The 21,533-nt window shown below is 43.4% G+C and overlaps 1 pseudogene; it reads left to right on the top strand.

The window, feature by feature from the left end:
- Positions 1-10,651: 10,651 nt before the first annotated feature.
- Positions 10,652-21,190, top strand: LOC137332242 (striatin pseudogene; annotated as a pseudogene).
- Positions 21,191-21,533: the final 343 nt, after the last annotated feature.

Here is a 21,533-nt window from a genome sequence, read left to right as displayed (position 1 = left end):
ACTGAGATGAGTTTCTGACCACTTATCCACTCCATCACCAAGACTGTCTACTTCCATCTCCATATCATCGCCCATCTCCACCCTGGCTCAGCTCATCTGCTGTTGAAACCCTCATCCATCCTTTGTTACCTCTAGGCTTGACTATTCCTATGCTCTCCTGGCCGGCCTCCCATCTTCCACGCTCCATAAAGTTGAGCTCATCCAAAACTCTGCTGCCGGTATCCTAATTTGCACCAAGTTCCGTTCACCCATCACCCCTGTGCTCACTGACCTACATTGGCTCCCAGGCTGGGAATACCTCGATTTTAAAATTCTCATCCTTGTTTTCAAATCCCTCCTTGGCCTCGCCCCTCCCTATCTTTGTAATCTCCTCCAGTCCTACAACCCTCCTAGATCTCTGTGCTCCTCCAATTCTTGCCTCTTGTGCATCCCTGATTTTAATCGCTCCACCATTGGCAGCCGTGCCTTCAGCTGCCTAGGCCCTAAGCTGTAGAATTCCCTCCCTAAACCTCTCCATCTCTCTAGCTCTCTCTCCTCCTTTAAGGTGCTCCTTAAAACCTAAATCTTTGACCAAGCTTTTGATCACCTGTCCTAATATCTCCTTATGTGGTTCAGTGTCAAATTTTGTTTGATAATCGCTCCTGTGAAGTGCCTTGGGACATTTTACTACATTAATGGAGCTATATAAATGCAAGTTGTTGTTGTTGTTGAAGTACCTTGAGAAGATTTGAGAGATAGGGGACATGATTAAGAAGTTTGCAGATGATTCAAAAATTGGCCGTGTGGTTGATAGTGAGGAGCAAAGCTGTAGACTGCAGGAAGATATCAATGGACTGGTCAGCTGGGCAGAAAAGTGGCAAATGGAATTCAATCCAGAGAAGTGTGAGGTAATGCATTTCGGGAGAGCAAACAAGGCAAGAGAGTACACAATAAATGGGAGGATGCTGAAAGGTGTAGATGAAGTGAGGGACCTTGGAGTCCATGTCCACAGATCCCTGAAGGTAGCAGGACAGGTAGATAAGGTGGTTAAGAAGGCATACGGGATACTTTCCTTTATTAGCTGAGGCATAGAATATAAGAGCAGGGAAGTTATGCTGGAACTGTATAAAACATTGGTTAGGCCACAGCTTGAGTGCTACGTACAGTTCTGGTCACCACATTACAGGAAGGATGTAATTGCACTAGAGAGGGTACAGAGGAGATTTACGAGGATGTTGCCAGGACTGGAGAATTTTAGCTATGAAGAAAGATTGGATAGGCTGGGGTTGTTCTCTTTGGAACAGAGGAGGCTGAGGGGTGATTTAATTGAGGTGTACAAAATTATAGGGGGCCTAGATAGAGTGGATAGGAAGGACCTATTTTCCTTAGCAGAGAAGTCAATAACCAAGGCGCATAGATTTAAAGTGATTGGTAGAAGGATTAGACGGGAACTGAGGAAAAAAATCTTTCACCGAGAGGGTGGTTGGGGTCTGGAACTCACTGCCTGAGAGGGTGGTAGAGGCAGAAACCCTCAACTCATTTAAAAAGTACCTGGATGTGCACCTGAAGTGCAGTAACCTACAGGGCTACAGACCAAGGCTGGAAAGTGGGATTAGGCTGGGTGGCTCATTTTCGGCCGGCACGGACACGATGGGCCAAATAGCCTCCTTCTGTGCCGTAAATTTTCTATGATTCTGTGATTCTATGTGATAGGGCTTTATAAATGTGATCTTTCTTTTCTTTCAGTAAAATAAATAAAAACTCTTTCACACATTTGAAAATGTCAAGAACTGTATAGCTTTAATGCAGTTCCAGAATCAACATCTGGAGCTGAGACAAGAGAGTTTTCATCATTCATTTTATCTAAAACAAAAGCACTTCATGCTATTTACACAGTGAAATTCAATCTAAGCTATTTGAATAGAATAGCATTTTTATTATAAATGGGGGTGGAGATAGGTTGGATGTAATTAGTAGAGGTGTCATTTCAGAAGTCAAGGAGAAATGTCAAAGCCAACTAAAAAAAAGTTCTTTGTATTTCTATTAAAAATAATATGAAGTATTAATGCAAATAGCAGGCATAATAAATATATGAATGAAGTGCCATTTGATGCCACCAGTATTGCCCGGAATGAGTATACCTATTTTAATACTTCAAGGTTTACAATGTAGTTAGAATGATAATTGCTAGAAAATGTATCAAGCTGTTCCAGTTAATGCTTGTTAAATATAACTTATCAAATCTCATTTCAGATATTCTGACTGGGTCAGGTCAGTGTCTAGCTTAACAACACTGAACTGGCATTATAGAGGGACAGGCACAAATGAAGCCTTGCACAGTGTGACTCGATTAGAAATCGCAGGGGCTGAAATCATTAATTCGCTTACTACTGAAATCTCAAAAGTGCTGAAGTGGGAAGCAATTAACTTGCCAAAGAAGGTGCAGCAGGAGAAAACATACACTGACCAACATATGATAATCTTCTGATTCATGGAAGAGAAAGCACATGTGCTACACCTGACATAAAGCTTGGGAATATTCATTGAAATGATGAATGCTGTTTACAATATTCAGAAAGTGGACGGGTAAAACAATATCTTACTAACTATGAGCAAAATATACATATTCACATGCTCAGAATAAATAGATTATGAACTATGCATTTGAATCCATTCACTGATCTGGATTTATTTTTGTCTGTAATATATCACTAACTCCTTACTTTAAGTGATGTGGACTGATTGCTAGATGGAAGGAATAAGGGTTGGAAATGAATGTCATAATATTGAAATAATTATTACAATCAACTTGATATCACTATTACAAATGCCAGCAGTGATTTCTGTTTTGTATGTGCCTGATTTTCACTATTTATTATTGTGTGTAATTATTAAAATTGTTCATTATTCATAAGTTCACAAAAATAATTAGGATAAAAATGACATGCTTGAATCACGTTAAGTGTAAGGGCAAAGCTAGAAGGAGCATCTTAAAACCCAAGGATCCAAAATCATTGTTCAGTGGATTCACCAATTTTTATAAACCTTAGCTTTTATGACATTTTGACTAGGCCAAAGGAATGGCCAGTCCAACAATGTGGAGTTAATGCAATAGAGGGTATTGAGTAGATGGGAGCAATGACATATGCAAAATGCACCATAAATCCAATTTCTACCCCTGTTTTTCTTGCCTCTTCTGTTCCACTTTCTGTTCTACTCTCCAGGCCCTAATCTGTCTCTTCCTTTTGCTCCACTTCTCTTCAAGCTTGACCAGCTACTCATCTTTCTTCTCTGTCTTCCTTCACCGTAAGCCCAGACTCAGCCTCCTCAATCTCTCCTCTCCTACTGAGCCCTCAGGACCATGGCTGCATGCTGAAATCCTGGCCTACTCAGCCTTTCTATTCTTTGCAGTCCAAATCCTTTTCCCTCTGAGTATGGCTGTCAACCGAGACCTTGGTCTGCTCAGCATCTCTTCTCTACCTGCCAAATTTATATCCTACCTCCCCATTTAGCATAGCTGCATAGGCAAGGATGGGAAATGAAACAGATAAGCATTAGGTGGATGGGAAATCCTGCAGGGGGAAGCTGACCTTCGCAGCCACGTTCTCAATGTGTGAGCCCAGTGCATCAAGCTGTAAGCAGGAGTGCAAATTTGTAATACCTACCCTAAAAAGTAAATGTACAAAGGAATTGAGAAAAAGTAGATTTGCAAAAAAAACATCAGAACCAAAGGAGGAAAATGAGATCAGATGGAGAAAAAAAGTAATATTTCAAAATGTAAAAGAAAAACACAAAATTAAAGTGAAAATACTGAAGATGTGTGAAGGCACACAGATTGGAGGACGAAAGAAAGAGAAAAAGAGTATGACAGGCATACAAACTAAATGGGATTTATACAGAAGATAGTGGAACCAGATGGAAAGGGAGACTTCTGGTACGTGAGAAAGGGTAGGAGATAGACAGAAAAGTGTCAGCCATACAGAGAGAGATAGACAGAAGTGTGTCAGCCATACAGAGAGAGATAGACAGAAGTGTGTCAGCCATACAGAGAGAGATAGAGAGAATGAGCGATACAGGAAAAGTGGAAGACAAACAAACTCAGGGGGACAGAAAGGATTAGCGAATGGGAGACAAGCAGAGAAACAGGGGGCGATTTTAAACCCCAAGAACGGGTGGGTTGGGAGCGGGTGGGAGTTGAAAATAATTGTTTTTTGGGTCGCAACTGCAACCCGGCTTTATTTCTGGGTTTAACGTCAGCGTGTAAAAGTACAGGCTTCCCACTGGGAATGCAAAGTCTGAAAATTTTGCGGTTGTGACCCAAAAAAACAATTATTTTCAACTCCCACCCGCCCCCAACCCACCCGTTCTTGGGGTTTAAAATCACCCGCACAGTTACAGGAAAAGAGAAAGACACACACGCAATTTTCTTTTTCTTTTTGTCAGTCAGCAATGCTATGGAGATCATCTGGTTAAAGTTGTGAATACAGACCACCCTCACTATTCAAAAATCACAGAGACTGCCAATGTTGTTCTCCTTCATAAGTTTGAGCTTCCTACTGCTATAATGGAGCTGTTGCTGGAACAAAAGGACGTTTATTATGATGGGTGATTTGTTGTAAGAGGTTGTAATAATGAAGTTCCATTGTATATGTGTATAAATGTGATGTATAAAATGACAGAGATAGGAATTGATAATAGACTGTGACTCTAACAGTGTGACAGAAATCTATTAACTCAAACTGGCTCAGTTTGGATCCCCATAGATTCTGAATTGGGTTTGATTCAGTTTGTTGTATATTCTCAAGGCTGAAACTTGTGTTTTTCATGTACCCATGCATACATGTTTAAAGGTGTTTTTTTCTGTTTATTTGTTATTCTCCCTCAAACTTATTTTGATCAGCTGGGGACGTGGATGTGGGGGAGCGGGGGGGTTGTTACAGAAACAGAGAGACAGGCTTCTCTCGGGCATCATTAATGTCTTCTTTTTATTTTGACAATTGTAAACAATTTTACAACACCAAGTTATAGTCCAGCAATTTTATTTTAAATTCACAAGCTTTCGGAGGCTTCCTCCTTCCTCAGGTGAACGATGTGAAAATGAAATCCTCGAAATGAAATCGCATTTATAAATCACAGAACAATGCTTGGTGATTACAGACAGTTTTTTCAACTGCCCGTTGCCAAGGCAATCAGTGTGCAGACAGACAGGTGTTACCTGCCAGGTCTCAGAATATACAAATCACCAAAAAAAACAACAAACAAAAAAAAAACAGAGATAGAGAGGTAGAAACATAGAAAAGACAGCAACTGACCCGTTATATTAAAAACAGATAACATTTGTTCGCTGGTGGGGTAACGTGTAGCGTGACATGAACCCAAGATCCCGGTTGAGGCCGTCCTCATGGGTGCGGAACTTGGCTATCAATTTCTGCTCGACGATTTTGCGTTGTCGTGTGTCTCGAAGGCCGCCTTGGAGTACACTTACCCGAAGGTCGGTGGATGAATGTCCATGACTGCTGAAGTGTTCCCCGACTGGGAGGGAACCCTCCTGTTTGGCGATTGTTGCGCGGTGTCCGTTCATCCGTTGTCGCAGCGTCTGCAAGGTCTCGCCAATGTACCATGCTCTGGGGCATCCTTTCCTGCAACGTATAAGGTAGACAACGTTGGCCGAGTCACAGGAGTATGAACCATGCACCTGGTGGGTGGTGTCCTCTCGTGTGATGGTGGTATCTGTGTCGATGATCTGGCATGTCTTGCAGAGGTTACCGTGGCAGGGTTGTGTGGTGTCGTGGACGCTGTTCTCTTGAAAGCTAGGTAATTTGCTGCGAACGATGGTCTGTTTGAGGTTGGGTGGCTGTTTAAAGGCGAGTAGTGGAGGTGTGGGGATGGCCATAGCGAGGTGTTTGTCCTCATTGATGACATGTTGAAGGCTGCGGAGAACATGGCGTAGTTTCTCCGCTCCGGAGAAGTACTGGACGACAAAGGGTACTCTGTTGGTTGCGTCCCGTGTTAATCTCCTGAGGAGGTCTATGCGATTTTGACATGAGGGTCATTCTGTGGGTGGGATAGGGCTCCATGATGACCTTCCTTCCTCTAGAGACAAAGCACTTTGCCACAATAAGATAACCTCTCCACCTTTACAGCCTAGAGTTGAGTGACATGCACAGAAATTGGTGACTCTATGTACCATTTAAGGCTGAAGTTCAAACCTGGAGTCTAACATAGAACTATTACTGCTATAAGACCTTTTTTTAAAATATAAAGATTGATTACTGCCATTCCTACTACAGCAATCGTGTCAAAATGTCATTGTGCTCTCCCACTGCTATACCAAAGATGGAATCCTGACAAAGGTTTAGCTCTCAGTTTATTACTTAAAAAAATCTGTATATTTTGATTAATATTCCTATTTACTGGTGTTATGCAGTGGAATTTTTGTCAGTCTGATTAGGTACCTATGAAGTGCCTTGGGACGTTTTACTACATTAAAGGTGCTATGTAAGTGCAAGTTGTTGTTGTAGTTCAAGTTCCATTGCTAGTAACCCATTCCCACCAAAGTGTTGAAAATGGCTTTAAATTTCCAGAGGAAATATAATCCAGATAGTTTAGAAATGCAAAGTGTTTAGGAAAGGCAATATGGTAAAATATTATAAGAATCAAATGTTAAAATTGTACAAAATAATAGCATTTCAAAATGATGAGAGCTATTTGAAGAATAATAATGACAATAAGGTCATGATTAGCCCATTCACTGATGGAAGAATCCCAGGGAATGAAGCTTTTAAGCAGGTTACATAGAAAAACTAGTTTTGCTGTCTACAATGGAATGAAGAAGCCAATTAAAGGTCTATTGTAGATGGCTGCAGGATACCATGGAAGTGTAAAGGCTATGGGGATGGATGAGAGGGGGATGGATACCCTCTTATGGTTTTATTGATGGAGTTTGATTGGCAGCCTGCAGCACATCATTCTGTATAAATGTGAATGCAATCTCTAGGTCATGATTATGAAGGGCTATGATAAGCAAAATACTAATTGATTGTTTTCTCTGGTCAGATGGTAACGAAGGAACACACATTTAACATTGTCGCAAAAAAAAACTAAAGGAGAGGTCACAAAAAAAATTATTTACCAGAGGGCAGTTAGAATGTCAAGTTCCCCGTCACAAACTGTTGTTGAAGCAGAGTCCGTAAGTACTGAAGTGCTAAGTACAAAAGGCAATTAGATACTTGCTTGTAAATGAGGAATATTAAAGGGTATAGAGAGTGAGAAAGAGAATGGGATTATACTACATGGTTTATGTGAAGAAAACATAGGCCCAAACTTGATGGGCTAAATGGTCTGTATCAATGCTGTATCAGTTTATCATTCTATCAGGTTCTTACTTTTAATTCAAGAGTGCAACACTTTCTCTACCAAGTTGGTACGCCATTCCCACATTATGATTATATGGTCATTATCACATTGCTGTTAGTGGAACCTTGTACACAAATTCGCTGAAGCGTTGCCTACATTAGAACAATGACTACACTTCAAAAGTACTTAATTGTCTGTAAAGTGCTTTGGGACGTCCTGAGGCCGTGAAAGGCACCATATAAATTCAAGTTCTTTTCTTTCTCATGCAAATTTGCATAATCCTGTACCAAGTAGGTTGTAGACTAGCAGCTACACATGTCACTGTTTCCCAAATTGGTTTGATTTTAGTTGGTTATTTAAGACTTGCTCAGCTATTTGGAGTTGATCATTTGATGTGAATCAGCAGGCAATGGACTTTTTGAAATCAGGAACAAAGGGAAACACGGAATGAGAAAAGGCATTCAGTCCACTAAGCCTGTGGCTTTCATTGACTTTGGATCATGTACTATCTACCCACCCAGGAAATACATCCCAGAGATTCTGTTAGCGAATCTTACATCGAGTCTACAGCATAGAAACAGGCCATTCGGCCCAATTGGTCTATGTTGGTGTTTATGCTCCATCCTAGCCTCCTCCCTCCCTATTTCATCTAATCTTATCACCATATCCTTCTATTACTTTCTCCCTCATGTGCTTATCGAGCTTCCCTTTAAATGCATCTATGCTATTTGCCTCAACGATTTCTTGTGGTAGCGTGTTCCACATTATTACCACACTTTGGGTAAAGAAGTTTCTCCTGAATTCCGAATTTGATTTATTAGTGACTATTTTATATTTATGACCTCTAGTTTTGGACTCCCCCACAAGTAGAAACATTTCATTATCTTAAAGACCTCTATCAGGTCACGCCTCAGCTTTCTTTTTCTAGAGAAAAGAGCCCCAGCCTGTTTAGACTTTCCTGATAAGGATATCCTCTCAGTTCTGGTATCATCCTTGTATATCTTTTTTGCACCTTCTATAATGGCTCTACATCCTTTTTATAATATGGAGACCAGAGCTGTGCACAATTCTCCAAGTGTGGTCTAACCACAGTTCGATACAAGTTTAACATAATTTCTCTGCTTTTCAATTCTATCCCTCTAGAAATGAACCCCAGTACATGGTTTGTCTTTTTATGCCTTATTCATTTGCATTGCTACTTTTAGAGATTTGTGTATCTGTACCGCGAGATCCCTTTGCTCCTCTACCCCATTTAGACTCTTATTATCCAAGCAATATGTGGCTCCTTATTCTTCCTACAAAAATGCACTACCTCACACTTTTCTATATTGAAATTCATTTGCCAATTACACGCCCATTCTACAAGTTTATTAATGTCTTTTTGCATTTTGACACAATCTTCCTTTGTATTAACAACACCCCCCAATTTCATGTCGTCCGCAAATTTTGAAATTGTACTTCCGATTCCTGAGTCCAAATCGTTTATGTAAATTGTGAACAACGGTGGTCCCAGCACCGATCCCTGCAGAACACCACTATCCACCTTTTGCTAGTCTGAGTAGCTACCCTTAATCCCTACTCTCTGTTTTCTGTTTTGTAGCCAGTTTGCTAACCATTCTGCTACCTGTCCCGTGACTCCACATGCTCTGAACCTAGTCATGAGTCTACAATGATTTCAGAAGGCCTCCTGAAAATCCAAATGTATTACATCTATTGCATTACGCTTGTCTAATCTTTCTGTTACTTCTGCGAAGAATTTAGTAAGGTTGGTCAAGCATGACTTCCCCTTCTGAAATCTGTGCTGACTATTCTTTATTATGTTTTCATTTTCTGGATGTTTTTCTATTATATCTTTAAGTAAAGATTCCATTATCTTTCCAACCACCAATGTTAAGCTAACCGGTCTATTGTTCCCTGGACTTGTTCTATCTCCCATCTTTAAATATAGGAATAACATTAGATGTCCACCAGTCCTCTGGCACTATTCCCTTTTCTAATGAATTTTTATACATATGTAATAGTACCTCTGCTATCTCTTCCCTAACTTCTTTTAATATTCGCGGATGCAATCCATCCGGACCAGGGGGCTTATCCTCTCTAAGCTTGATTAGTTTATCAATTATCTCCCCCCTTTCTATCTTAAATATTTTTATATCTTTTTCTTCTAATATCCTGCCCACCTTGTTAGTCTCCCTGGTAAATACCGAGGCAAAGTAACTATTCAATATTTCTGCCATTTTGTTGTCATTAGCTGTGCATTTTATCGTGTGCATCCCTTTGTGGCCCTATCCCTATTCTGATTTTTCTTTTGTTATTTATGTGTCTGTAGAATACTTTACTATTTCTTTATATATTCCTTGATAATTCAAATTCATAGTTCCTCTTTGCTTTCCTAATTTTTTTTCTTGACATCCTTCCTAACCACTTCGTATTGTCTTTTGTCATCCTCTCCTTTATTGTCTTCTTCAGAAAGCATATTCTTTGTGTCTGTTTTTTATGATCCGCTCACACATGAATGAACAGTTGGACGAGGCACTGGAGGAGTCCCAGTGACCATGGAATCGTATCCTAGCAGGAATGAATGTCTTCAGGTGAGGTGGAGAGGAGAAAATTACCATATAAGAAAAGAAATGGAACTCAGAATTGCTAAATAATATCAACAAAGATGTTTCCAGGGAAATAAACTGGGTTAGTATTAGGTTTACACAATATCAGATGAAAGGTCTCCTGGGCTCTCTTCACATGAACAGAGTCCAATCCACCGCTTTGTATCAAATTAATCCTTTTATTGCATCTTCTCACTAAAAATCGCATTTGTATTTATTACCCAGGAATTGGATAAAAACTTGAAGGGAAGTAATTTGAAGGGCCCATGGGGAGTGAGCGGGGAATGGGACTAATTGGATTGCTCCTACAAAGAGCCGGCAGAGCCTCGATGGACCAAATGGCCTCCTTTTGTGCTGTAACCATTTTATGATTCTATGTTATACTGTGTAACGGATTTCTTGCCTCTATATATGACATGCCAGATAATCCTCCTGACATCAGGAGCGTAAGTGAATCTGTGGGCTTAGTTGAAATATTCTGGTCAAAAACTTACACTTGACAACCATTGATCGGTGTGACTGTAAATACTCTTCGGATTTTTCAGGAATCATTTCTAGGTCAAGTTATTTTGTTGCTGAATTTCTAAGTGTAGTTGCCAATTTCTGAGGGTTTGTCAATTTATAACTAACAAATTATCAAACATTGAGCTATAAATTGGGCAGCGTAGCGCCCGTTTTGTAGGCGCAACGTGGCCTCTTAAGGACCCAAAATGGCGTTCGGAATGTGCGCGCACACTTCTAACGTGACGTGTGCCAGACATTATATTGGTAAAGGCAGATAACGAATGCTGGCAGCATATGGAGTAGGAAGAATATGCTGTAGATCAGTATGCAATGCTGATTTAAAGGGACAGATGTGATTTTGGAACTCAACGCTCCAGCCAACGCACTGTCTTAACCTCGCACAGCTGAACAGGTCATAAACAGCATGGCGGACACCCCCACCAGTGCTATTTAAAGGAATTATGCAGAAGTTACAGGTTCGTTGCTGGATTATTGCTTCTGGCTGCTGATGCATTTGTACCTGTTTTTCGAGGTCTCCTATCCTTGAATACAGGGACTAGGGGACATAGCCTAAAAATTAGAGCCAGGACTTACAGGAGTGAAGTTAGGAAACACTTCCACACACAAAGGGTGGTAAAAGTTTGGAACGCTCTTCTGCAAACGGCAGTTGATGCTAGCTCAATTGTTAATTTTAAATGTGAGATTGATAGATTTTTGTTAACGAAGGATATCATGGGATGTGGGGCTCGGTCACAGATCAACCATGATCTCATTGAAAAGCGGTGGAACAGATTCGAGGGGCTAAATGGCCTGCTCTTGTTCCTATAATAAAGTTTCAATACTCTACAGGGAGTGGGCTGGTTGGCTGACAGGCAAGGGCACTGTCAGAGTAGCAGGGTGGGACAGGAATGCTGTCACTCTGAGAGAGGACAGCAGGTTCATGTTCCATGGAGCCTCTGCCACTTGCTGCCTCCTGTTATGTGCCACCTTCTCCTGCAAGAAAGTGGGACGTGTGTCGGTGAGTGTCCTGCAAGGAATGACAGGATAGCTAGGATGAATATGTGGCTTGAGAGATGGTGCAAGAGGGAGGGATTCAAATTCCTGGGCCATTGGAACTGGTTCTGGGGGAGGTGGGACCAGTACAAATTGGACGGTCTGCATCTGGGCAGGACTGGAACCAATGTCCTAGAGGGAGTGTTTGCTAGTGCTGTTGGGGAGGGTTTAAACTAATGTGGCAGGGGGAATGGGAACCGATGCAGGAAGTCAGTGGGAAGTAAAGTGGTGACAGAAACAGAAGGCAGTAAGGGAGAGTGTACAAAACATGACCGGACAGGTGGTCTGAGAAAGCAGGGCAAAGACCAAGGGAAGTCTAGATTAAACTGCATTTATTTCAATGCAAGAAGTCTGATGGGCAAGGCAGATGAACTCAGGGCATGGATGGGTACATGGGACTGGGATGTTATAGCTATTACTGAAACATGGCTAAGGGAGGGGCAGGACTGGCAGCTCAATGTTCCAGGGTACAGATGCTATAGGAAAGATAGAGCAGGAGGTAAGAGAGGAGGGGGAGTTGCGTTCTTGATTAGGGAGAACATCACGGCAATAGTGAGAGGGGATATATCCGAGGGTTCGCCCACTGAGTCTATATGGGTAGAACTGAAAAATAAGAAGGGAGAGATCACTTTGATAGGATTGTATTACAGACCCCCAAATAGTCAACAGGAAATTGAGGAGCAAATATGTAAGGAGATTACAGACAGCTGGAAGAAAAATAGGGTGGTAATAGTAGGGGACTTTAACTTTCCCAACATTGACTGGGACAGCCATAGCATTAGGGGCTTGGATGGAGAGAAATTTGTTGAGTGTATTCAGGAGGAATTTCTCATTCAGTATGTGGATGGCCCGACTAGAGAGGGGGCAAAACTTGACCTCCTCTTGGGAAATAAGGAAGGGCAGGTGACAGAAGTGTTAGTGAGGGATCACTTTGGGACCAGTGATCATAATTCCATTAGTTTTAAGATAGCTATGGAGAATGATAGGTCTGGCCCAAAAGTTAAAATTCTAAATTGGGGAAAGGCTAATTTTGATGGTATTAGACAGGAACTTTCAGAAGTTGATTGGGAGAGTCTGTTGGCAGGCAAAGGGACATCTGGTAAGTGGGAGGCTTTCAAAAGTGTGTTAACCAGGGTTCAGGGTAAGCACATTCCTTATAAAGTGAAGGGCAAGGCTGGTAGAAGTAGGGAACCTTGGATGACTCGGGAGATTGAGGCCCTAGTCAGAAAGAAGAAGGAGGCATATGACATGCATAGGCAGCTGGGATCAAGTGGATCCCTTGAAGAGTATAGAGATTGCCGGAGTAGAATTAAGAGAGAAATCAGGAGGGCAAAAAGGGGACATGAGATTGCTTTGGCAGATAAGGCCAAGGAGAATCCAAAGAGCTTCTACAAATACATAAAGGGCAAAAGAGTAACTAGGGAGAGAGTAGGGCCTCTTAAAGATCAACAAGGTCATCTATGTGCAGAACCACAAGAGATGGGTGAGATCCTAAATGAATATTTCACATCGGTATTTACGGTTGAGAAATGATCAGCGTCCACGACACCACACAACCCTGCCACGGTAACCTCTGCAAGACATGCCAGATCATCGACACAGATACCACCATCACACGAGAGGACACCACCCACCAGGTGCATGGTTCATACTCCTGTGACTCGGCCAACGTTGTCTACCTCATACGTTGCAGGAAAGGATGCCCCAGAGCATGGTACATTGGCGAGACCTTGCAGACGCTGCGACAACGGATGAACGGACACCGCGCAACAATCGCCAAACAGGAGGGTTCCCTCCCAGTCGGAGAACACTTCAGCAGTCATGGACATTCATCCACCGACCTTCGGGTAAGCGTTCTCCAAGGCGGCCTTCGAGACACACGACAACGCAAAATCGTCGAGCAGAAATTGATAGCCAAGTTCCGCACCCATGAGGACGGCCTCAACCGGGATCTTGGGTTCATGTCACGCTACACGTTACCCCACCAGCAAACAAATGTTATCTGTTTTTAATATAATGGGTCAGTTGCTGTCTTTTCTATGTTTCTACCTCTCCATCTCTGTTTTTTTTTGTTTGTTGTTTTTTTTTTGGTGATTTGTATATTCTGTGAGACCTGGCAGGTAACACCTGTCTGTCTGCACACTGATTGCCTTGGCAACGGGCAGTTGAAAAAACTGTCTGTAATCACCAAGCATTGTTCTGTGAATTATAAATGCGATTTCATTTCGAGGATTTCATTTCACATCGTTCACCTGACGAAGGGGGAAGCCTCCGAAAGCTTGTGAATTTAAAATAAAATTGCTGGACTATAACTTGGTGTTGTAAAATTGTTTACAACGGTTGAGAAAGGCATGGATGTTAGGGAACTTGGGGAAATAAATAGTGATGTTTTGAGGAGTGTACATATTACAGAGAGGGAGGTGCTGGAAGTCTTAACGCGCAGCAAGGTAGATAAATCTCCGGGACCTGATGAAATGTATCCCAGGACGTTATGGGAGGTTAGGGAGGAAATTGCGGGTCCCCTAGCAGAGATATTTGAATCATCCACCGCTACAGGTGAGGTGCCTGAAGATTGGAGGGTAGCAAATGTTGTGCCTTTGTTTAATAAGGGCAGCAGGGAAAAGCCTGGGAACTACAGATCGGTGAGCCTGACATCTGTCGTGGGTAAGTTATTAGAGGGTATTCTGAGAGACAGAATCTACAGGCATTTGGAGAGGCAGGGACTGATTAGCAACAGTCAGCATGGTTTTGTGAGTGGAAAATCATGTCTCACGAATTTGATTGAGTTTTTTGAAGGGGTAACCAAGTAGATAGATGAGGGCTGTGCAGTAGACGTGGTCTACATGGACTTTAGCAAAGCCTTTGACAAGGTACCGCATGGCAGGTTGTTACATAAGATTAAATCTCACGGGATCCAAGGTGAGGTAGCCAATTGGATACAAAATTGGATTGACGACAGAAGACAGAGGGCGGTTGTGGAGGGTTGTTTTTCAGACTGGAGGCCTGTGACCAGTGGTGTGCCTCAGGGATCAGTGCTGGGTCCGCTGTTATTTGTTATTTATATTAATGATTTGGATGAGAATTTAGGAGGCATGGTTAGTAAGTTTGCAGATGACACCAAGGTTGGTGGCATTGTGGACAGTGAAGAAGGTTATCTAGGATTGCAACGGGATCTTGATAAATTGGGCCAGTGGGCCGATGAATGGCAGATGGAGTTTAATTTAGATAAATGTGAGGTGATGCATTTTGGTAGATCGAATCGGGCCAGGACCTACTCTGTTAATGGTAGGGCGTTGGGGAGAGTTATAGAACAAAGAGATCTAGGAGTACAGGTTCATAGCTTCTTGAAAGTGGAGTCACAGGTGGATAGGGTGGTGAAGAAGGCATTCAGCATGCTTGGTTTCATTGGTCAGAACATTGAATACAGGAGTTGGGATGTCTTGTTGAACAAGACATTAGTAAGGCCACACTTGGAATACTGTGTACAGTTCTGGTCACCCTATTATAGAAAGGATATTATTAAACAAGAAAGAGTGCAGAAAAGATTTACTAGGATGCTACTTGGACTTGATGGTTTGACTTATAGGGAGAGGTTGGATAGACTGAGACTTTTTTCCCTGGAGAGTAGGAGGTTTAGGGGTGATCTGATAGAAGTCTATAAAATAATGAGGGACATAGATAAGGTGGATAGTCAAAATCTTTCCCCAAAGGTAGGGGAGTCTATAATGAGGGGACATAGATTTCAGGTGAGAGGGGAGAGATACAAAAGGGTCCAGAGGAGCAATTTTTTCACTCAAAGGGTGGTGAGTGTCTGGAACGAGCTGCCAGAGGCAGTAGTAGAGGCGGGTACAATTTTGTCTTCTAAAAAGCAATTGGACAGTTACATGGGTAAGATGGGTATAGAGGGATATGGGCCAAGTGCAGGCAATTGGGACTAGCTTAGTGGTATAAACTGGGCGACATGGACATGTTAGGCCGAAGGGCCTGTTTCCATGTTGTCAACTTCTATGATTCTATGATTCTATGTTTGGGTGATGTGCCTGACATGGTTGAATAGCTGCCAGTGTGTGTGACCTGTGAGTTATGGGTGTGCAGCTTGCAACAGTGGTAATGTGTGAGGGTGAGAGGAAGCATCTGATTCGAAGAGTTGAGTACTGATTGAAAGTTTGTTGGTATGTGGGTGATGGGGGTGTTGAGCGTGGAGCAGTGGATGCGACTGGTGGTGCAGTTGGTAGGAGACGCCACTTGACAGTTGATCTCACTCACCTTGACCACTCATATCAAAGCATTGAACTTCTTCCTGCACTGCATCATTGTTCGTGGTGCTCTACACCTGGCATTGACTTTGTCCCCTACTGCCTCCAACTGCCTCGGAAGCATATGTCTGGAGTGCCTCTTGCCCCCCTGCAGATGTAGGATGTCCCTCATTCTATCCACCTATTGCATCAAGACCTCTAGTGCGTCATCAGAAAACCTTGGTGCACGATCTCTCGCAGGCCTGGTACAAACTCAGATTGGCAGATTGGTGAGGTGTGCAATGCAGATGAGAGGATGTGGGATTTAGCAGTGCGCAACCTTTATTCAATGTTGCAACCTAACTAAACAGTTTGTAAGTGTAGCGATGGGACCTGCATCTGTGTTTTACATGTGCGATGTCTCATCTCCGTTCGGACTCCGTGCGGACCCGTATCTTATATTTTTCAAATAAGAGGTGCAGGCTGCCTTTAAGAGGTGCAGGCTGCCTTTAAGTGGTGCTAGCCACTCACGATATCTGGGCCCCCTGCTTGTAAGTAGCCACTCAACAGCGCAGGTAGGCCTGGCTGGACGCAGCAATCATGTAAAACATCAGACAACACAAATGTTACAGGCTGCCTGCATCTCAACGACCGGGCACGGGCTAATTGCGCTCTGCGACCCCCGTGCCTGGTTTCGGGGGTTATCCCCATTGTGTCAAACAAAATTAGCTGATCAGATTTGGAACAAAATGGAGGTGTAGTGCATAAGCAGAAATTTGCCAGTGTCTCTATCCAAATAAGGCTGTAGAGACACTGAACTCCAAGGATGGTAGTTTCTTTGATTTGAGTCTTACATATAATTATCGAGGACAAAAGATCCTGCTGGAGAGTGAAAGGAAACCTTCCCCGTGTTATTTAGGCATCTAATCCCATCTCTATTACCTGACTCACTCTTGGGAGCATGCAGAGCAATTGGTAAACACATTTGAGCCAATCACAGGTCTGACTTGGCCACTGCATCAGTTTCTATGACACCTCACCTAATGACTGTGTAAGAAACCTAATACAGTTTTCTAGTGACAGTATATTCTAGGGGGATCATTTTCACTTTGTACGATAGTGTAAAATGGATTAAAGTGAATCGGTAACCCGCTTTACATCTTTCCCCATTTTTATTTCCACTGAAGTCAATTTGAGGATTTGAATTCAGTTTGAAAAAAAATCTGGAAATGGAAAGCTGGTATCAGTAAAAGTGACCATGAAGCTGTTGTAAAAACCCAACTGGTTCATTAATGTCCTTTAAAGAAGGAAACGTACCGCCCTTGCCTGGTCTGGCCGAAATGCGACTCCAGTCCCACACCAACGTGATTGACTCTTAACTGCCCTCTGAAGTGACCTAGCAGGTCATTCAGTTGTATCAGGGCAACTAGAGATGGGCAATAAATTCTGGCCTATCCAGTGATGTCCACATCCCAAGAATTAATTAAAAGACAGACCAGGTACTCTTTGCAGTGAACCAGCCTGCAATTTAAAAAACTTGAGAACACGATGTCTATTTGCAGAGAACGAAGAACACTTACTGATGCAACAAGCTAATTATAAGAAAATGCATGTGTGCTTGAAAATCTTGTGTAAACTGCTCCAATGGTTCAGTGGATGAATGCAATGAACCACATAGACTAAGAAAGTCCAGTTCAATCCCTGGCCTGTGCTCAACTAATTGATCTCAACAAGGGCAGCAGCAAGGGGTGGTACAATTAGGCTCTATGTCCTTGGGCCAGGGAGGGGGAAAATTAGCAAAGGCTCCTACTCCTGGTTGGTACCTAGTTACTGCTTGCTGAAAAGTTTGTGTGTGTGGACATTGGGAGAGGATTGTATCTAGGTCAGCTGTGATCACCCAATTATGAAATAGCCTGCTGAAAACAACTTGAGTTGATATAGCATCTTTAACGTAGTAAAACGTCCAAAGGCGCTTCACAGGAGCGTTATCAAACAAAATTTAACACCAAGGCGATATTAGGATATTTGATGGAAGATATGGACACTGAGGAAGCACTGAGAGAGTTTGATTTCTTAGGAACGACAGAAAGGCGAAAGAACAGGAGATTCAAGAAGTGCAGGCGATGGAACAGAATAGGATGAGGAAGATGTGTGTCCCACAACAGAGATTTGGGACATGGACCAGGGACTAATAACCGAACTCAAGGAGCAGTACAAAAAGAAACAAAAGGGGAAAAAGGGGGTGAAGAGTCTGAATAGATCAAAGTTACAAGACACGTTGGCTACTTTAAGAGACGTAGATGAGCTCCCTCCACTGCAGACTTCAGTAAACTCTCCCCCAAGACCGACTAGCACATGACTGACTGAGCACGAATCTGGCAGAACAGAAGAAATGGAGGCATTGACCTTCCCCCCGGGAGCAGGAAAATCCTTTATCATGGGTACGGATGAAGCACTGGAGAATGCGTTGGTCTTGGAGAGTTGCCAGGCCTTACAGTTGCTAATGAGGCAGACCCTCTAAATTATGACATCACAAGCAATAAAGATGCATTAAGGAAAACTTGGAATCCCAAGTTCACATAACGGAGCCACTTTGATGGAATAAGGGGCCTTGCATTTCACCCAGTTGAGCTTGTTTTGGTAACTGCCTCAGAAGATCACACTGTTAAGTTGTGGAATTTACAAAAGACTGCTCCGGCAAAAAACAGTACCTCATTGGATGTAGAACCCATATGTACATTCAGGGCTCACAGAGGCCCGGTGCTATGTATTGTGATAAGCACCAGTGGAGAGCAATGTTTTAGTGGAGCTATTGAATTTTTTCAAAAAGTATACTTTATTCATAAAATTTGCAATAATACATACAATACAGTTGTCATATCACATTCCAATCGTACACAGTACAGATTATACAATTTGCAGTTACATCAAGTACAGTTCAATGAACACATTGTACATAATTATAGTTCATGGCTCTCGAGGGTGCCTCATTGCATCACAATCAATACAGATTATTGATTACAGATTATTTACAGGTACATTACAGATTCATTACAGGCACATTACATCAATTTGAATTTTACATTCTGCCTGAGGAGGTTTTTCCCTAATTGCAGCCCCTCGATATACAATGGCGGGAAGGCTCTCAAAGGTTGCCTTTCCCCACAAAGCCTTTGCGGCAGTCACACCCAGCTTCAGTGCGTCCCTCAGCACGTTGTCCTGGACCTTGGAATGTGGCAGTCTGCAACACTCGGTCGAGGACAACTCCTTGCACTTGATGACCAGCAAGTCTTGGGCAGACCAAAGGGCGTCTTTCACCGAGTTGATGGTCTTCCAGCAGCAGTTGATGTCCGTCTCGGTGTGCGTCCCCGGGAACAGCCCGTAGAGCACAGAGTCCTGTGTTACGGAACTCGGGACGAACCTGGACTGGCACCACTGCATCTCTCTCCAGATCTTCTTTGCAAAGGCACATTCCAGAAGGAGATGGCTGATGGTCTCGTCTCCACCGCAGCCTCCTCGGGACAGCGTGAGGTGGCGCTGAGAGTCTGGGAGTGCATGAAGGATCTGACGGGAAGGGCCCTTCTCACCGCCAGCCAAGCTAGGTCTTGGTGCTTGTTTGAAAGCTCTGGGGATGAGGCGTTCTGCCAAATGACATTGACAGTTTGCTCGGGGAACCAACCGGCAGGGTCTCGAGGACGTTACGTGCGGACCACTTGCTGATCGCCTTGTGGTCAAAGGTGTTTTTCTGCACAAACTTTTCCACGAAGGACAGGTGGGGCGGAACGGTCCAACTGGACGGAGCGTTCCGTGGCAGCATGGCCAGGCCCATCCTTCTCAACACCGGGGACAGGTAGAACCTCAGCACGCAGTGACACTTTGTGTTTGCGTACCGAGGGTCTATGCACAGCTTGATGCAGCTGCACACAAAAGTGGCCATCAGGATGAGGGCCACGTTAGGCACGCCTTTCACTCCTTTCTCTGGAGACTTGTATATCGTGTCCCTGCGGACACGGTCCATTTTTGATCTCCAGATAAAGTGGAAGATGGCTCGGGTGACTGTCGCAGCGCAGGAACGAGGTATGGGCCAGACCTGCGCCACGTACAGCAACACCGAGAGCACCTCGCACCTGATGACTAGGTTCTTGCCCATGATTGAGAGTGATCGTCAATCGCAGAGTCCAGTTTCTGCTTCACCTTGGCAATTCGCTCCTCCCAGTTTTTGGTGCACGCCCCGGCCCCCCCCCGAACCAGATCCCCAGCACCTTCAGGTAATCCGACCTGACGGTGAAGGGGACAAAGGATCGATCGGTCCAGTTCCCAAAGAACATGGCCTCGCTCTTGGTACGATTTACCCTGGCCCCTGAGGCCAGTTCAAACTGGTCGCAGGTGCTCATCAATCTGCGACCGACAGCTGATCCGAGCAAAAGACGGCGACGTCGTCCATTTACAGGGAGGCCTTGACCTGAGGGCCTCTGCTGCCTGGTATCGTTACCCCTTTTATGCCCACATCCCTCCTGATGGACTCGGCAAAGGGTTCGATGCAACACACGAACAAGACGGAGAAGAGAGGACAGCCCTGCCTGACTCCAGATTAGATCGGAAAGCTTTCTGATTCCCACCCGTTGATTGAAACTGCGCTACTGATGTTTGTGTAGAGCAGTTGGATCCAATCGCGAATTTCCTCCCCAAACCCCATTTTGGAGAGCACGTCCATCATGTACGTGTATCATGTACGTGTGGGTTAATCCAGTGCTGGAATGCTCCCAGTCCTAACATTGATCCCTATGATTCATACGATCCTTCTGCGCTACGAGGTGCTTTGGAAGGTCACACCGACGCAGTTTGGGGTTTGGTGTACAGTGCAGCACATCAACGTTTACTGTCCTGTTCAGCTGATGGTACTCTACAGCTGTGGAACACCACTGAAATAGCACCTTCGCTTTGCATATTTAGTGAGAACCGAGAGTCTGGAATCCCTACCTCTGTTGACATAGTCTGCCATGATCCTTCTCATTTGGTGTCGTCTTTTGTGAATGGACAGACAAGCATATTTGACATGGAGAGGTGTCAGCAATTCTTCACCTTTGAATCCAGTGTTGGTACTTTATCTACATGTCAGATTAATAAAGTAATTATTCATCCTACGCTTCCTGTTATTATCACAGCCCATGAGGACAGATACATAAAATTCTTTGACAATAACCACAGGAAAAATTCTTCAAGCCTATCTGGATGCTGTCACAAGTTTAGCTGTAGGTCCAAATGGCTTGTATCTGATGTCTGGCAGTCACGACCCTTCAATTCGTTTGTGGAGCCTCGAGACCAAGACATGTATTCAGGAAAATTCATGACACATGTAAAAAGTTTGATGAGTCCATCCATGATGTGGCATTCCATCCTTCCAAATGTTACATTGTCAGTGCTGGGGCTGATGCACTGGCTAAAGTATTTGTATGACACAGTTTTCTGTATACTACTTCAGGCCCTCTATTCTCAATTAGTGTCTATGACATTGGCAAACATAGTGACATCCTTTACTGCCCAGCAATCCTGACACTTGGATTGCAGAGTCTATAGTTCTGAAACACTTGTATTTTATGCAAGTTTTTTTACACCTGGTTTGTTCAGGCTACTCTGAGTCCAATTGTGCTAAGGTCCGAGGGATTTGCTGTTCAGTTTTTCCCGGCGCGGACAGGATGGGCTGAATGGCCTCCTTCTGTGCCATAAATTTTCTATGATTCTGTGATATTAGGTGACTGAAAGCTTGGTCAAAGAGGTAGGTTTTAAGGAGCGTCTTAAA

The sequence above is a fragment of the Heptranchias perlo genome, chromosome 2 (assembly GCF_035084215.1).
Source record: "Heptranchias perlo isolate sHepPer1 chromosome 2, sHepPer1.hap1, whole genome shotgun sequence".
Taxonomy (NCBI): Eukaryota; Metazoa; Chordata; class Chondrichthyes; order Hexanchiformes; family Hexanchidae; genus Heptranchias; species Heptranchias perlo.
This window is presented reverse-complemented; position numbering and strand designations above follow the sequence as displayed.